The sequence below is a fragment of the Garra rufa genome, chromosome 1, assembly GCF_049309525.1.
Source record: "Garra rufa chromosome 1, GarRuf1.0, whole genome shotgun sequence".
Classification (NCBI taxonomy): Eukaryota; Metazoa; Chordata; class Actinopteri; order Cypriniformes; family Cyprinidae; genus Garra; species Garra rufa.
In genome coordinates, this window is record NC_133361.1 from 94,757,557 (window position 1) to 94,776,000 (window position 18,444).

The following is an 18,444-nucleotide window of genomic DNA, read 5'->3' on the forward strand; positions in this document are numbered from 1 at the left end:
CACAGCCACTCACCAAGACACCCACCCGTATTGTTTGTTTCACCTATCTTTGTTAAATAAAATCCACCCTCCGGGGCGTTTGTTTGGAACTTCCTTTGTCGTGTGATTCTTCACCCCGTGACAGTTGGTTTGAATGATGGTTTGAATGCAACTTAAAACTTCAAACAAATAAGTTCAAAAAGTGACAAGCAAATTTAAAATTCTAAATGTAATCGTTTTGAAAAAGCTAATAATCAACTAGTAGGGTACAGTACAGTGTGGGGAACTGTGCTAAGGACTGTGCAATTTTTTCCAGTGAAGCAAAAGTTAAATGTGTTCAGAAAAGTTATCATAGTTTTAGTGTCAATGACATAAATTATAAACAAAGAACAAATTCCTGATGCCTGGTTTCATCCATCCCCACACAGCGCAGAGCTAAGTGAAGACCGGTCACATAAAGCCTAGTTCAGACTGCATGATTTTAGCCCCGATTTTGACTTGCCGACAGGTTTTGAGAAATCGCCGACAAATGCCCCAAATCACAGGCAAATCGGTGCTCGCTCACGTGAGTGACAATCACACAGTGTGAACTATCAAAGATGCGATCTGAGAGAATCGCCGACGTGTCGCCGACACCCGTGTGATATTTGGCATGCTAAATATCTGGACCTGTCGGCGATTCAAAATCATGCCGTGTGAAAGGTGATCTGACTGAAAATCACATCAGCGATTACCTACAGCCAATGAGACAGCAACATCCAGGCCAGCGGGAAGTTGGGGGAGGAGTTACGAAGGTATAGACCACAGTATCAACAAGCATAGCTTCGGCTTCTTTTCTTTTCGCTGCAAATGAGTGCACATGCTATTTGTATGACAAGCTTCTTGCGGGCTACCGTTTTTTTTTAATAATAATCCCAGTCTCACGTGAGAACTTGCACGCCTGACCTCGCTTTGTTTCCATGTCACTTCTCGCGTGTGTTTGGTTGTGAGACGTAGTTTGCGGACAGGGACAAAGTTGTTGGCGATTCTTCCTATTGTAAAGTCATGCAGTGTGAAACCCCCTGTCGCCGATCCATCGTGCAGTGTGAACACAGCAGCGACAGAATGCTACCCCAGATAGTCATGCAGTGTGAAAACATCTGTGATGCGATTGCTTTGAAAATCGTGCAGCCTGAACTCGGCTTAAGCAGAGGTGGGAAGTCCAGGAGTCCTGCCATTTGTTTATTCCACCCATGAACACAGCCAGCTGATTTCACCAGAGGTGGGACCAAGTCATTCCCTTCAAGCCACAAGTTCTCAAGTCAAATCCCATGTCTTCAAAGAGCTCAAGGGTAACACTTTAGAATAATGGGCCGTTGTTAACAAGTAACTATGCAGGAAGTAATAGTTAGTTCTACATTAACACTTAACTTAATACTTTTAACTAATATAGAAGTAAGATTAACTAAGCAGTAGGTAATTGCTCATTTTGGACAAAGGTAGTCCCTTACTAGGTATTTGATAATTACTAAAAAAAAATTGTCATTGAGAACTACTTGTGAACTGTGACCAATTCATAAAGAATAACTAATTAATTAATTATCACCACAGTAACGTTTATAAAATGAACAATTAGGTTCTTTGTGCAAACTAATTTATGAAAACCACCACCAGCACAGGTTGAAGTACTGGTTGAAACTGTGACTCTTACCAAAATATGAATGGATGTGTTCTCGGTTCATTTCAAACAAACATATAATTTATTTAATTAGGAAATAATGCCAGCAATGATTGGTGTTACGGATTGGTCAGGTTCTGCACCCACAATCACGCCCAGATCACAGTCACCTGAATTCTGATCATCACGCACCTGCACTCAATCAATCACGCACTACAAGAGCACTCCACACACAGCCATCAGTGTCCGGGCTCGTTTGCACAAAGCGGACTCATTGAGCTTCACTCTTGTGTTCTCAAAACCCTACCATACTTACCTTGAACCTTACCTTCTGATACTTACCTGTATTCTCGTCTATTCCAGCCGAAGTCAAGTCTCAGTCTCCAGTTAGCGGTGTGTCAGCCATAAGTCTGTTTACGGAACTCCAGCAGTGTGTGTGTGTGTGAGTGTGTCTGCCTTTACCGGTCCTCCTCCCGTCGTTGCTGGAAAGGAAAATACATCCAGTCTTCACAATTCAGTCTACACATCAAGAAACTCATCTAGGACTGTTTACTTACCCGGATTTGCATGCTATCATCGTCATCCTGCTCTGCTGTGAATAAACTTGTTTATATTATCACTTACCTCAGTGTTCTGGTCTGCTTCCGTAACAATTGGATTCTCATGATTGGATTATTTTACTATTATGAACTGAATTTAGTTCAATGTTGTTGTTGTTTTTAGTACTAGTATTAATAGTGTTCTGGGGCAGGCTTCTCTTTAATGTGATAGTAAATAATTATGTTCTTTTACTTCCGTAATGAAGACATTAACTGCATTTATTTTGTTAAGTACAAAAACATTTTCCACAGTACAATGTCTGTTAGAATCTCACTAGTGCTTCAGTGCAAGTTTATTGTAAATTACTTGCAAAATCCATCTTAACCCCTCAATAATAACTCAAGTGTTACCTTGTCAGTCCGCATGCACTACTAGTGTGATCTGGCCCATTATTTTAAAGTGAAAAACATGTTAACCCTTCACTAATAACTCAAGTGTTACCTTGTCAGTCCGCATGAACTACTAGTGTGATCTGGCCCATTATGTTAAAGTGAAAAACATGTTAACCCTTCACTAATAACTCAAGTGTTACCTTGTCAGTCCGCATGAACTACTAGTGTGATCTGGCCCATTATTTTAAAGTGAAAAACATGTTAACCCTTCACTAATAACTCAAGTGTTACCTTCCCTGCTGAAAAAAACAATAGAAACCAATACAGAATTTGTATTGGTTTTAATGGTTTTAATGGAAATTGTATTGGTTTTACTGGAACCTGTAATGGTCCTTATGGGTCTCTACTGGTGATTTGTTTCCTTCTATTGGTAACATGTCAGTCTATTGGATACCATTAAGGGGAAAAAACTACCAATAGAAACCATCACAGAATTTGTAATGGTTTTACTGGTTATAATGACAATTGTATTGGTTTCATTAGAACCTGTAATGGTCCTTATGGGTCTCTACTGGTGATTTGTTTCCTTCTATTGGTAACATGTCGGTCTATTGGATACCATTAAGGGGGAAAAAACTACCAATAGAAACCATCACAGAAGTTGTAATGGTTTTACTGGTTATAATGACAATTGTATTGGTTTTATTGGAACCTGTAATGGTCCTTATGGGTCTCTACTGGTGAATTGTTTCCTTCTATTGGTAACATGTTGGTCTAGTGGATACCATTAAGGGAGAAAATCTACCAATAGAAACCATCACAGAAGTTGTAATGGTTTCTGCTACCATTAAAAACATTAAACCATCAAGTGTTAACCAATAAAAACAGTACATTTAATGGTTTCTATTGTGTTTTGGGCATATTCCATTATGATTTAATGGTTTTAACAAGCCACCAATAGAAGACAACAATTTACCCACACGGACAAACCAATACAGTTCCCATTATACAAAACTGTATGAGGGTATTTATTTATTTATTATTCCATGGAATGTCTGGATACTGGATTCTGATTGGCTGGCAGGTGTGCAGTAAAACCGTTTAATGCACAGGTAGTTCCAAGTCAATTTAATCACCGTTCTATATTAATGCGCTGCTTTAATTGATGCACGCAAAAGCACACACAGAGAGAGAGAGAGAGCGAGAGCAAGAGAGAGAGAGAGAGAGGTCGGAGATCGCATTGTGCTGCGCACATACATAAACTTCTTGTCAGCGTTTGCCTGCGATCCTTATTAAAATAGCCTAGATACTAGATCGCTACATTATATTCCTCAGCAACGGGGTGGTAAAACTGCTGTTTTTGAATGAATTGTTGTTTGTAGAGAGAGACGCACAGCATGCAGGCAGGTAACGTTACGCACACACACAACTGTCATCTCTCTTGCCTTTACACTCTCTCTTGGTCGATCGATAATCTACTGAAACAAATGCTATATTTCATTCAAATAAATGTGATTTTACCGGACTATTTAATCTCTGAGTCTGATTTGAAGCGGCCAGAATGCTAGAGCTGCGTGTCATAACTGACGAAAATAACCGTCTTTTTTATCCATTCAGTCAAATTTTGCGCTGCAAATATCAATCCTAGTTTTAATTTGTCTATAACCATGGAATAAGCGGGATAATCAACGGCTTGCCGTGCGTTAAAGGATTTAAAATGCACTTCGCGTCGGGCGGTTATTAGCCTCCACGTCCTGCATTTAAAATCCTTTAACGCACGGCAAACCGTTGATTATCCCTTACATATATTTGTATTTATTTATTTATAGATTTATTTGTTCTGTTTTGTTGTGTTTGTTAGGGTATTTGTGTGAAATGTACCATAAATGTGTAAAGATTCAGATTTTTTAATATAGATTCAATTAGATATAATATAGACAGAACATATAGATATATAGATTTTTCATTTTATAATGACTTATAAATAAAATCTTAACTTATAAAAGTGCCACTTTGTCTCACTAAATCAGCGATTTAACAATGCATTAATTACATTGTAAATGGTTTAAAGTATTCTAATTCTAGATGTTTATTTATGTAAACGCTGTGTGACTGTGACGTGTTTATATGCGCGCTGAGTTGCATTCAAAACAGAGCCATTGAGAAACGGCTCTGATTCAAACGCAGCAGTGGAGGGAGTTTCTATGGAAACAGCGTGTCAACACCCCAACCGAAAGCCGCTACAGTCCGTCTTTCGCTGCTGTTTTCGGCGTTTTGAGGTGAGTTTGGTCCTTAAAATTACACAAATAATACGTACTATAAATAAAACTGTTCCTGACACCTTTCTTACTTGTATTTGACTCGGGTCTGTTGAATATTTGATACATATAAATAGTTTACAGTCTTTGAAAATATCCATTAGCATCTCCACCGTTTTCAGAAGAGTCAGGCTAACTCCATATTGAGCTCTTATTTGCGAAATTTTTGACTTTTAATCACATCTTTATGTGTAGATGAGAGGTTTTGATAGCTTTGTAAAGTGTTTGATGGCAGTTTGTCAGTGGTTTATTGGAAGTTGTCTAACTTATTTAATCTAAATATGCACTGTAATATTAATGTTAATCGGTGATCACTTAATGAACCGAATGAACTGAATGTTCTGTGGTTTCAGGAGTGATAAAATCACTTCTCTACAACAGAAAGCTCCAAGATGTCATCATTTCTGAAGGAAGCCGCTAACAGAAATGCAAGAAACAGGTGAGCTGAGAAAGTTCATTAAATGCATTAAATGCATTTTAATGTACATATTACATACACAAAATATTTGCTTATATCACCATGCATTTGTTATATTACAGTTATTTTAGGAAGATTTTGACATCCAAAAATGTGTGACACAAACCTATCAAGATAATTTTATAACTTGTGTTCTGAAGATGAACGAAGGTCTTACAGCTTTGGACCGACCTGACAGTTATGACAGAATTTTCATTATTGGGTGTGAACTATCCATTTAAGGATGAGGTCTACAAATTATCAAACATGGACTTAAATATTTTATATCATAATGCAACAGCAATGCACATTTGTCTGAGAATTTCCTTTTTTAAACTCTGCCTCCACTTTACTCATTTATGTGTACTTTAGCATGCTATGTTATTCATACAAACTTTGTATTTACAAATTATGTGATAGACACTGGCCATCAATACTTGAGATTCAGTTTCTGTGTTTGTTTGTGTATTCGGTATGCCAAACAGAGTATATGTCTCAAAGCCTTGAGGAAGGAGTTCACATCTCAGAGGACATAAGAAAGCATCTCTTCAGGGTTCACAAATACCTGGCTGAGAAGATCAGTGACATAAACCATGCAAAGACTGTCAGTGGTGAGTATTTTCATAGCCAAACACTGTACAATTTAAATGGACAGTTAAGCACTACAGATAAAATCAACAAATCAGAATTGAGCATCAAGACCTGCAGTGTAAATGTAGCCGTAGAGATGGGCTGTTAAGTTTACAATCTCTATATGTAGCTAATTTTAACATTTTAATGAAGCTTGCTTATTTCTTTTTACAGGATTAATCAGCGAGTCCGGGTGAAAGCCTGAAAACACATTCATATTTCATTATTTTTAAATAAAAATAAAATGTTAACTTTTTGTGCTTGATGTTTATTTCTCTCTGAGTTAAGAATCAAGTTTTTATTATTTTGATTTCATTTGCATGGTCGATGAATTTACTTTGGAAAAACACAACCTAAGGTAAAAAGGCAAAAAGGTAAAGCAAATATTTGCAATATTACCTGGTTATGATTTTAGGTTACAGTTTCTAGTGTTGTTTTGGCAACATTTTAAAATATATGTTCTTGATGGTGTTTCTTTCACAATAAGGATAAAAACAATTCATAAATGTAATGTTTTAATTAATATGACCAGCAGGTTTTAATGGCTGCCTGTGCACCTGACTGCAATGGTGCGCAGTTTGTAATGGTATTTGTAGTGGAAAAACCATTACAATTTCGGTTATGGTTTCTATTGTTTTTTTTTTTAACTGAACCATCAGAACCAACACAAAACTGTAATGGAAACCATTAAAATGTGCAAGTTAAAACCAATACAAATCTCTAATGGAAATCATTAAAAATGGTTGTAATTTCTGTGATGGTTTCTAATGTTTTTTAATGGAATGATCAGAACCAATACAAAACTGCAATGGAAACCATTATGTGCAAATCAAGACCAATACAAATTTGTAATGGAAACCAATACAAACCATTAAATCCTAATGGAATATGCCCAAAACACACTACGTAATGGAAACCATTTGGTAATGGTTTTATTGGTTAAAACTTGATGGTTTGTAATGGTATTTGTAATGGAAACCATTAACATTTTTGTGATGGTTTTTATTGTTTTTTAATGGAACCATCAAAACCAATAGAAATCTGCAATGGATACCATTATGTGCAAATCAAGACCAATACAAATTTGTAATGGAAACCAATACAAACCAGTAAATCCTATAGGAATATGCCCAAAACACACTACGTAATGGAAACCAGTACAAACCAATACATTCTAATGGAATATACCCAAAATACACTACGTAATGGAAACCAGTACAAACCAATAAATTCTAATGGAATATGCCCAAAACACACTACGTAATGGAAACCAGTACAAACCAATACATTCTAATGGAATATACCCAAAACACACTACGTAATGGAAACCAATACAAACCAATAAATTCTAATGGAATATGCCCAAAACACACTACGTAATGGAAACCAATACAAACCAATAAATTCTAATGGAATATGCCCAAAACACACTACGTAATGGAAACTATTTGGTAATGGTTTTAATGGTTAATGGCTGATGGTTTGTAATGGTTTTGTAATGGAATCCATTAAGATTTCTGTAATGGTTTCTATTGTTTTTTTCAGCAGGGTTATAATGATAGGTTCGGTCATTAACGTTTAAATGCATAATTAAGCAAACACAAGAGCAGAGTTCTCGGCATGAAAGACTCGTTAAAGAACGTGCCTCTTGCTACACTTAATGGCAATATTGCACTGGTCTGTTGGACTTGGTTGAACAAAAATAAACAATATTTTGTTGCTTAAGTTTATGGTATACTAAAAATCCATGTAAAAATCTTACTTCTCACTGTTCTCAGGTCAAATATTTATATGCGATTAAAATGCGATTAATTCGATTAATTAATTACAAAGCCTCTAATTAATTAGATTAAATTTTTTAATCGAGTCCCGGCCCTAATTTTTATTCATTATAATACACTTATTAATTAATTAAAATATATCAATTATATATAATAAATTTATACAAAGCGTAATTATAATGTCTTGCCCACATATTTTTATTAATAAAAAATACATTATAAATACGCTATGTATACATTTATTATATATTATTCATGTATTTTAAATAATCATCGTGTCACACCCTCTGCACGTTCCCTCAGCCCCAGTCATCATGATCTGTCACCGCCCAACCAATCACCCATGCACCACACACGTGAACTATCACCAGACTTCTAATTACCTTCACCTGCATCAGCAATCACCCACACCCTTTAAATACTTACCTCATTCATTCACTCACCGGCTGGAATCGAAGTTGCATGGACACTCTTCTATGAATCTTCTTCTCCTTGTGCGGATCATCCTGTACTCTCTCATTGAAACCCTTGTGTGTACCTATGGACACAAAACACACACAATTCTAAGGGAAGTGACTTTCGCTCATATTAATGATTGCTGACGATCTGGTATTTACCTGTTGGGCTGGGATTGAAGATCTGTCTCCCTCAATCCATACCTGTTGTTAAATCTGCTTGGAGCGTGTACTATTTACAATAAACATCACCAAATATACTTACCTTCTGTGTGTGTGTGTGTGTGTGTGTGTGTGTGTGGACGTGACAGGATTCCAGCCCAGGAGAAACTCTGATCCCGTTTCCTCATGGAGGCTAATGCAGTATTCCAGGATCCTTTCACGGAGATGGTGGGCGCTCTCCGTCAGTCATTACCGTCCGTCTCCGCCGCTGCCCGAACGAACGTTCCGGCGTTCGCTACTCCTCCCCTTGCTCGCCCAATGAACTATGCCGGTGACCCGGGCAGCTGTAATGGTTTTCTTCTTCAAACTTCTCTATATATTGAATCCAATGCTTATAATTTCCCTAATGAAATCTCCAAGATCTCCTTCATGATTTCCCTCCTCACTGGACCAGCACTCCAATGGGCGGAGGCGCTCTGGAGTGCTAGAAGCCCAGCATTAGTCACCCACAGTGCGTTCGTCGCTCATTTCAAGGAGGTGTTTGGAGTAGCTCTCTCTCCCCTCACTGTGCACGATGAACTCATCACGCTTCGTCAAGGTACATCCAACATTCACGAATACACCCTACGTTTTCGATCACTAGCGGCCAACAGTGGTTGGAACCAGATCGCCCTCTTGGCGGCGTATCGAAAGGGACTCAAACCCCAAATTCGCAGGCATATGGTTACCTATGACGATAACGTTCCTTTAGAAAACTTCATTAACCCCCTGGGGCCGACGGTCACGCCGGCGTGACCAACATACTTTTTTTAAGATCAGCGCAAAAGACACTAAAAATGCTCTGTCGGTTTAAGTCATACACATTAGAGATATACATCAATGGAAACTGTAAAGCGTGTACTTTTATTTGGGCACACTCAAAAGAACAGCAGAAAGTTGTGTTTTTTTATTTAGAATAAAGAAAACAAACAGGGTGATTTCTGTTTTCTCTGTCTCCATGAACTGCTTTTAGAAATGCGTCACTTATATCATTCAAACACGGTGAATATTTAGCACACAAACATAATAGTGGTATCTACTGAAAGCTTGAGATTTATGCTTTTAAACAAAGTAAGTTTTATCAAAAACAAATAATCTGTGATAAATTAATCTATATGAAACCAAGGAGATGTCTAGTCTATCCAGTTCCAACTAATTATCTCTAATGTGACCGCGCCCACTATCGCGAAATCTTTTGCCATGCAAATTAGCCATGTGCTGCAAGCGCCAAGGACCGGAGTATCTGTACGCGAGGAAACTCCCACATCACCGCAACAAAGCAACATGACTTCAAGTTCATCTTGGTTACAGTTTGTTACTGAATGAAGACATGCTGTGAGGAATAAGACTTATATGTACCTCAATCCTAAGAAGGACGCGATGCGACGCAAACCCAGCAGGAGGAGACATTTACATGAGTAAGTCTTACTTTCATTTTCCTACTAGCTTTCGCTGTTATTTACTTTGACAAAACATGTACACATTTTACTAGTTAGACTTATTCCAAACTAAAATTCCTGTCTTTATCAAATGAAACATTATGAAGTACGTTTGATTGCATTGCATCTCTTACAATGGCAGGATATTTATAATGTTCTAGAAAGACGATGTGATTATGACTGTGAGATGCATTTATTACGATATCTTTATGAATGTAGAATCATACTTTATTTATTTATTTTATTGTATAACAGTGTAAAAGTAATATGAGTGCTTACACTGAATGTGTGTTTACATCACGTTTATTAGTAATATAGTGCTAAACGATAATTATTAGTTTCTTAGATATTACATGTCCTTTTTTTTACATTAGTACAAATTCTAGAGTATAGACTGTATTCTGACAGATGATCCTGATATGATTTTTGGTTTGTTTTGTTTTTGTAGTGATCTCAAACCTGCTCAAAAGATGAATCCTGCCCTCTTTCCCTTGAGTCCCTTCAAACTGTTTTCCTCTGAGAGCACTAGAAACTTGAGATGTTCAACTACACTGATATTCTAGTGTAAAAACAGTTTTTGACTTTTTTTGTATTTTTTTAAGGGCACACAAAATAGCAGGTAAGATTTGTTTCATTTGTTGAACAGAATTCAGAAGAAGTTTTCAGAAATGCCACAAAGTCTGTGCACATCTGTGTGGTAAGATGAGGGAGCTCAATAATGTGTCTTTGACCTTCATTATGTATGTTTTGTTTATACAGTGATAGTAAATAAAATAAAAATAATCTAAAACTCCATTCTCTGAATCTTTTCACATTGTTTCCTTACCTGCTATAGTCAAGTCAGACATTGATGGGGCCATTAGGGAGGGCCCTTTTGTCTTTCAGGTGTGAATTGCTAAATATTCATGGGCCATTGCCACACCTATGAATAATCCCTTTCGATCACAAAACATGTTTTATAAAATTTAAATCAATATATTGTTTTCTCTGAACGAGTGAACGAGATGATTTTCACATCATTTGGTTGAAAAAATTCTAGCCTACGACATCCAATTATCTAAAGTCTTATAAAGAAATGTCCTGTATGTGCTTCATGGCCTTATTTCAGTGACTTCAAAACTTTAGATTTTCAATAACCACGCATAAACATAGTTGTCTCAAAAACACAAACATGCACATTATTGTTGCTTGCATATTATTGTAGCCCAATATGTGCTGATTACAATGTAATCTGACTTTAACCATTCATATGTTTTTAAGATACTGAAAAAGCACAAATGTCAGGGCATGTCAAAACTTCTTCAGGGCCCCAAAACACCTCAGGCCCCAGAGGGTTAAGAAAACTATCAGCATCTCTCAACATCTTTCTGCTTGTCCCTCAACGGCTCTAGTCGCTAATAACCCTCCTTCCAGAGCGCCTTCGCCCCAACAGGACATCGAGGAACCCATGATCACTGATACTTACCGCCTGGACCCTGCGGAACGGAGGCGACGGATCGACAACCGGCTGTGCCTGTATTGTGGAGAAGCCTCGCACCTCATCAATGTCTGTCCAGTTCGTCCGCCTCGTCCAATGGTGAGTACTGTTTCTATAACCCCTGCCATCTCTCACTTACCATACACCAATGCCACCCTGATAGTTGACTCTCGTACTCTCCCCATACATGTGCTGGTGAACTCTGGAGCGGCCGGCAACTTCATTTCATCGCACTTCGTTACAAAGCATCAGATTCCCACTGTTTGCAATGAGATCCGATATCAGATAACCACCGTCCAGAACTCACCATTGGGCGATGGCAAGATCTCCCAGCGAACACCAGAATTGATGCTCATCTCCCAACATAACCACCTGGAGACCCTCACCCTCCTAGTACTTCCGCGAGCCAACGTCGATGTCATTCTGGGTCGACCCTGGCTCGCTAGACACCAACCCCGCATCGATTGGAGCACAGGAGACATACTAGGGTGGAGTGCAGGATGTAAGGATCATGGTTACCGTCCATCATCATCAGTCACGAAATCCCCGCATCGCTCCATTTCCCTTCACGCCACAACCATTGAGAGTCCTGCCACACACACCTCCATAACCATTCCTCCCATCTATCAAACCTTTTTGGACGTTTTCAGCAAAGAACGAGCCACTCAGCTACCTCCACACCGGCCCTGGGATTGTAGTATCGACCTACTGCCAGATGCCAAGTTACCCCATGGAAAAATCTACCCTCTTTCACGTCCTGAGCAGGAGGCCATGGAGGATTATATCAAGGAGGCTCTCCAACAGGGGTTCATCAGACCTTCCACGTCTCCTGCAGCGTCTAGCTTCTTCTTTGTCTCCAAGAAGGATGGTGGACTCCGGCCCTGCATAGATTATCGGGTGATGAATGATGCTACGGTAAAGTTTGCTTACCCACTTCCACTAGTTCCAGCTGCCTTAGAGGAGCTGCGGGAAGCCCACATCTTCACCAAGCTCGACCTCCGCAGCGCCTACAACTTGATCCGTATCCGAGAAGGGGACGAGTGGAAGACTGCCTTCATTACCCCGACTGGCCACTATGAATATCAGGTGATGCCCTATGGCCTGGCCAACAGTCCTTCCATATTTCAAAATTTTATGAATGAAATCTTCCGTGACTACCTTCACCGTTTCACCATCATCTACATTGACGACATTTTGATCTACTCACGTAACCTGGAAGAGCACCAAAACCATGTCCGCCAAGTTCTCCAACGTCTCCGTGAGTATCAACTCTACTTGAAGGCGGAAAAGTGTGAATTCCATCAGCCTGCCATCTCCTTCCTCGGATACGTGATCTCTGCGGAGGGAGTCCGTATGGAGCCTGGTAAGGTGGATGCTGTGGCAACATGGGCGGAACCCAAGACTGTGAAGGAACTCCAACGCTTCCTTGGCTTTGCCAACTTTTATCGACTTTTCATAAAGAATTACAGTCTCCTTTCAGCACCGCTTACTTCTCTTCTAAAAGAAGGACGACGGATGCTGCACTGGACATCGGAAGCTCAGCAAGCCTTTGACTGCCTCAAGCTCATGTTTACCTCAGCTCCTATTCTCAAACATCCTGATCCCTCGCGACCATTTATAGTGGAAGTGGATGCGGCAGACGTAGGCGTAGGAGCCGTCCTGTCCCAGTGGTCTGGTGAACCCCGATCTCTCCATCCGTGTGCGTACTATTCCAAAAAACTCACCCCTGCCGAACGGAACTATGGCATAGGTGACCGTGAATTACTGGCTATTAAGCTGGCCCTCGAGGAGTGGGGCACTGGTTAGAGGGAGCCCAATCCCCCTTTACCGTTATAACCGATCACAAAAACATCCAGTACCTCCAACAGGCCAAAAGACTTAACGCCCGTCAAGCACGCTGGTCGATGTTCTTTGCTCGCTTCAACTTTCACATCACTTACCAACCTGGTCAAAAGAACACCAAAGCTGATGCTCTATCCCGTATATATTCACCTGAACCTACCACTGATACTCCTGACCCTGTTTTGTCCCCTTCTGTGTTCCTAGCACCCATCCTGTGGCGTACTGACCAGGAAATTGGAGCGGCCACTCTTGAGGAGCCTGCTCCACCTGGACTTCCTCCGGGTCGCACCTATGTTCCTCATAGTCACCGACTGCTCCTATTGGATAGTGTGCACACGTCCCCTGGCTCAGGACACCCTGGCAGTAGGCGAACCCTCTCGCTCCTCCAACAGAAGTATTGGTGGCCTAACATGACCAGGGATGTTGCTCGGTACGTCCGAGGATGCTCGGTTTGCGCCGTTAATACCACACCTCGCCGTCTACCTGAAGGTAAACTTCAACCCTTACCCATTCCTCGCCGACCCTGGACGCACTTAGCAGTAGACTTTGCCACGGATTTGCCTCCCTCTCAGGGTTATACCACAATCCTGGTGGTCGTAGATCGTTTTTCCAAGGCCTGTAAATTAATCCCTCTCAAAGGTCTTCCCACAGCGCTGGAAACTGCCGAGGCGTTGTTTCATAACGTATTCCGGAACTACGGGCTTCCTGAAGACATTGCATCCGACAGAGGGCCTCAGTTCATTTCCAGGGTTTTGTGAGCCTTCTTCCAATTACTGGGAACTACAGTCAGCTTATCATCCGGATATCACCCTCAAACCAACGGGCAAACCGAGCGGAAGATACAGGAGATCTCCCGTTACCTTCGGTCGTATTGCTCTCAACATCAAGACACCTGGAGCCAGTATCTACCGTGGGCTGAGTATGCGCAAAATTCCCTCCGTCAGACATCTACTGGTTTAACCCCATTTCAATGTATTTTAGGATACCAACCAGCACTGTTCCCATGGACTGGAGAAACCTCAGAAGTGCCCGCGGTGGATCACTGGTTCCGGGAGAGCGAGAGGGTGTGGGACTCAGCTCATGTCCATCTGCAACGGGCAGTACGTAGGCACACGGAAAACGCTAATCGCCGCAGGTTACCCAATCCCACTTACCTTCCAGGAGACCAGGTATGGCTTTCCACTCGGGACATCTGCCTCCGACTGCCCTGCAAAAAGCTGAGTCCCCGCTACATAGGGCCTTTCACCATTCATTCACAAATCAATCCTGTCACTTACCGTCTCAACTTACCTCCACGTTACCGGATCTCCCCCACATTCCACGTCTCCTTACTCAAACGTCACATTGACCCAGTCTCTCCTTCCTCCACAGAATTGGAGCCGCCCCTCCCTCCAGACCAGCCGGAAGTCCTTGGAGATAACATCTACCAGGTCCATGAGATCCTTGACTCCCGGCGGCGGAACGGCCAACTCCAGTACCTCGTAGACTGGGAAGGGTTCGGACCAGAGGAGAGATCATGGGTACCTCATGATGACATCTTGGATCCTGCTCTCCTCGAGAATTTCCACCATCAACATCCTGAACGCCCAGCTCCCAGAGGTCGAGGTCGCCCCCGTCGCCGTTCTCGGGTGCCTGGAGTCACCCGTGGAGGGGGGGGGGGGTAGTGTCACACCCTCTGCACGTTCCCTCAGCCCCAGTCATCATGATCTGTCACCGCCCAACCAATCACCCATGCACCACACACGTGAACTATCACCAGACTTCTAATTACCGTCACCTGCATCAGCAATCACCCACTCCCTTTAAATACTTACCTCATTCATTCACTCACCGGCTGGAATCGAAGTTGCATGGACACTCTTCTATGAATCTTCTTCTCCTTGTGCGGATCATCCTGTACTCTCTCATTGGAACCCTTGTGTGTACCTATGGACACAAAACACACACAATTCTAAGGGAAGTGACTTTCGCTCATATCAATGATTGCTGACGATCTGGTATTTACCTGTTGGACTGTGATTGAAGATCTGTCTCCCTCAATCCATACTTACCTGTTGTTACATCTGCTTGGAGCGTGTACTATTTACAATAAACATCACCAAATATACTTACCTTCTCTGTGTGTGTGTGTGTGTGTGTGTGTGTGTGGACGTGACACATCAAGTGTATTTTTTATTAATAAAAACATGTGGCCAATACATTATAAATACGCTTTGTATAAATTTTTATATATTATTCATGTATTTTAAATAATTAATAAGTGTATTTTTCATTAATAAAAACATGTGGGCAATACATTATAAATACGCCTTGTATACATTTGTTATATATTATTCATGTATTTTAAATAATCAACAAATGTATTTTTTATTAATGAATATATGTGGCCAATACAATATAAATACGCTTTGTATACATTTTTTATATATTATTCATGTATTTTAAATAATTAATAAGTGTATTTTTTATTAATAAAAACATGTGGGCAATACATTATAAATACGCCTTGTATACATTTGTTATATATTATTATTGTATTTTAAATAATCAGTAAGTTTATTTTTTATGTATAATTAGTATATTTAAAGGTTTATGAAATATGTTTCAATTGTATTATAAGTGGTAACAAAATACATTTTTGGAAATGCTGAGATAGTATGTTAAAAGCACGTTTTAGTTCATCTTCATGGTGTCTCAAAATAGCACAGTTGAGTACACTTAGATGATTTTAAGTTTATCTTAAGGAGCACTTAAGAATAAATTTTAGTATATTAAAATCAGTGCCCGAAAATAGAGCACTTTAAGTACATTAGGGAAGTGCACTAAGTGTACTTAAATTGTATTTTAGCACACTTTTTTCACACTTTGTATATTCTTTTAATATATTATTGTTATACTTTAAATTAGTCATAAATATATTTATAAATGTTTAAAAGTAGGGTTCAAGTGTATTTCTAGTTGTAACTAAATATATATTTTTAAATACAGATATAGTATGTTAAAAGCACATTTTAGTTCAATTTCATGGTGTCTCAAAATAGCACAGAGTACACTTAGATGGTATTAAGTTTATCTTAACATATGTGACCCTGGACCACAAAACCAGTCTTAAGTCGCTGGGGTATGTTTGTAGCAATAGCCAAAAATACATTGCATGGGTCAAAATTTTTGATTTTTCTTTTATGCCAAAAATCATTAGGAAATTAAGTAAAGATCATGTTCCATGAAGATTTTTTTGTAAAATTCCTACTGTAAATATATCAAAATGTAATTTTTGATTAGTAATATGCATTGTTAAGAACCTAATTTGGACAACTTTAAAGGTGATTTTCTCAGTATTTTGATTTTTTTCCACCCTCAGATTCCTGATTTTCAAATAGATGTATCTCGGCCAAATATTGTCCTATCCTAACAAACCATATACCAATAGAAAGCTTATTTATTAAGCTTTCATATGATGTATAAATCTTTTGTCAAATTTAACCTTATGACTGGTTTTGTGGTCCAGGGTCACATATACTTAATACTATTTTTTAGTACAATAAGTACAAAATTAGTGTGCGAAAATAGAGCACTTTTAGTACATTACTGAAAAGTGTACTAAGTATACTTAAATAAAGTGTATTTTAGTGCACTTTTATTTTTAACTGGGCAGTGTATTTAAGTCTGTCTCCTCACTCCCCTTTGTCCGTCGTTGAAGTTACATGGTTTTCAGTTTCTCTATGTTCATTGTTTTTTTTATTAATAGATATTAGTGTTTTCATTTTACTCTGGATACCTGCTCCTTCATTACACTCCTCATCCTGCTCAAGTGTGACAGTAGCTTGGCTGGGTAGCCAAAAGAAAATAGATATAATGGGCTGATGAGAAGCTATTTGTGCATGGATAGAGGAGGGGTATGAAAATGTGTTACTGCTGAATACAACTGGTTAACCAATTTTAAAAAGAATACTTTCTTTAATGTATAATTAACAAGAAAATGAATGAAGGCCAACTGCTTAGGATTGTTTATTGGACCAAATGAATTATAAAGGAAATAGTACTTATATTTACTGTACATACAGGCTACTGAAAGTACAACAAAGAATGAACTGTGCAGATTAAAAAACAGACCTGCACAAACCTAGTATAATATTTTCATGCTTCTGATAAAGTCCATAAATGTAAACAGATATTACAACATTAAATTGAGATAAACTAAACAATAAGCTAAAATACACTTAAAATCAATAGGAACAAGTCATTTTGTTAAGTTTATGTCAATTAATTTATAATCTTCCAGTTACATTGTTGCTTTTCCCAGCAAGGTAAAAGTTTGTCTAATATTTTGATACAGAGAAATCCACACATGCAATTGAGTGACACACTAGTCATAGTCACACTTTGAGGGAATCTACTGTAATCACTTAATATTTGAAATTACAGTAAAGCAGATGATCAGGTATGGCCACAGTACAAAAAAAAAGCCTTATGTTAAACAAAAAGAGATGAAGGATGCATGAAAGTGATAAAATGTATCCCACATTCAGCTCTGTTGTGAACATCCTTGATTTCACACACCTTTTTTCTCAGTACACTCTTGAACAAGGAGCACAGACAAAGTCTGACATTTGCATGATTTTTCACATATCTGTAAGTGTGATGGAAAAATTTTTATTACTTTGACTACACTTGAATGTCTTTTAAAATGAATGAGCAGATGATTCTAGAAATTGCTCCTTTTTCTAAACCTCTTCTTGCATTGAAGAAAATGGCAGTTCCTTTCCAGAATGAGTTTGCAAATGACGTTTCATGTTGCTTTGACATGTGAAACTCTTCTCACACTGAACACACTTGTACGGTTTCTCTCCAGTGTGAACTGTCATGTGAACCGTAAGGTTTACTTTATGCGTGAAACTCTTTCCACACTGAGAGCAGGTGTAAGGTTTCTCTCCAGTGTGAATGCTCAAGTGAACACCAAGACTTGTTTTATGCTTGAAACTCTTTCCACACTGAGGGCAGGTAAAAGGTTTCTCTCCAGTGTGAATTCTCATGTGGTTATCAAGCGTACCTTTCAGTGTAAAACACTTTCCACACTCAGGACATATGAATGGCTTCTTATCGGTGTGAATTATCATGTGAGTCTTAAGAACTGCTTTTCGTGAGAAACTCTTCCCACACTGTTTGCAGATGAAAGGCTTTTCTCCAGTGTGAATACTCATGTGGACAGTAAGGTATTGTTTCTGTGTAAAACTATTCCCACACAGTTTACAGGTGAAAGGCTTCTCTTCAGTGTG

At 39.2% G+C, this 18,444-nt stretch overlaps 1 protein-coding gene across 1 annotated transcript in view; it reads left to right on the top strand.

Moving 5' to 3' along the window:
• The window catches only part of LOC141322419 (uncharacterized), a 342,413-nt gene that overhangs the window by 194,566 nt on the left and 129,403 nt on the right, over positions 1-18,444 (top strand). The gene's annotated exons all lie outside the window — the stretch shown is intronic.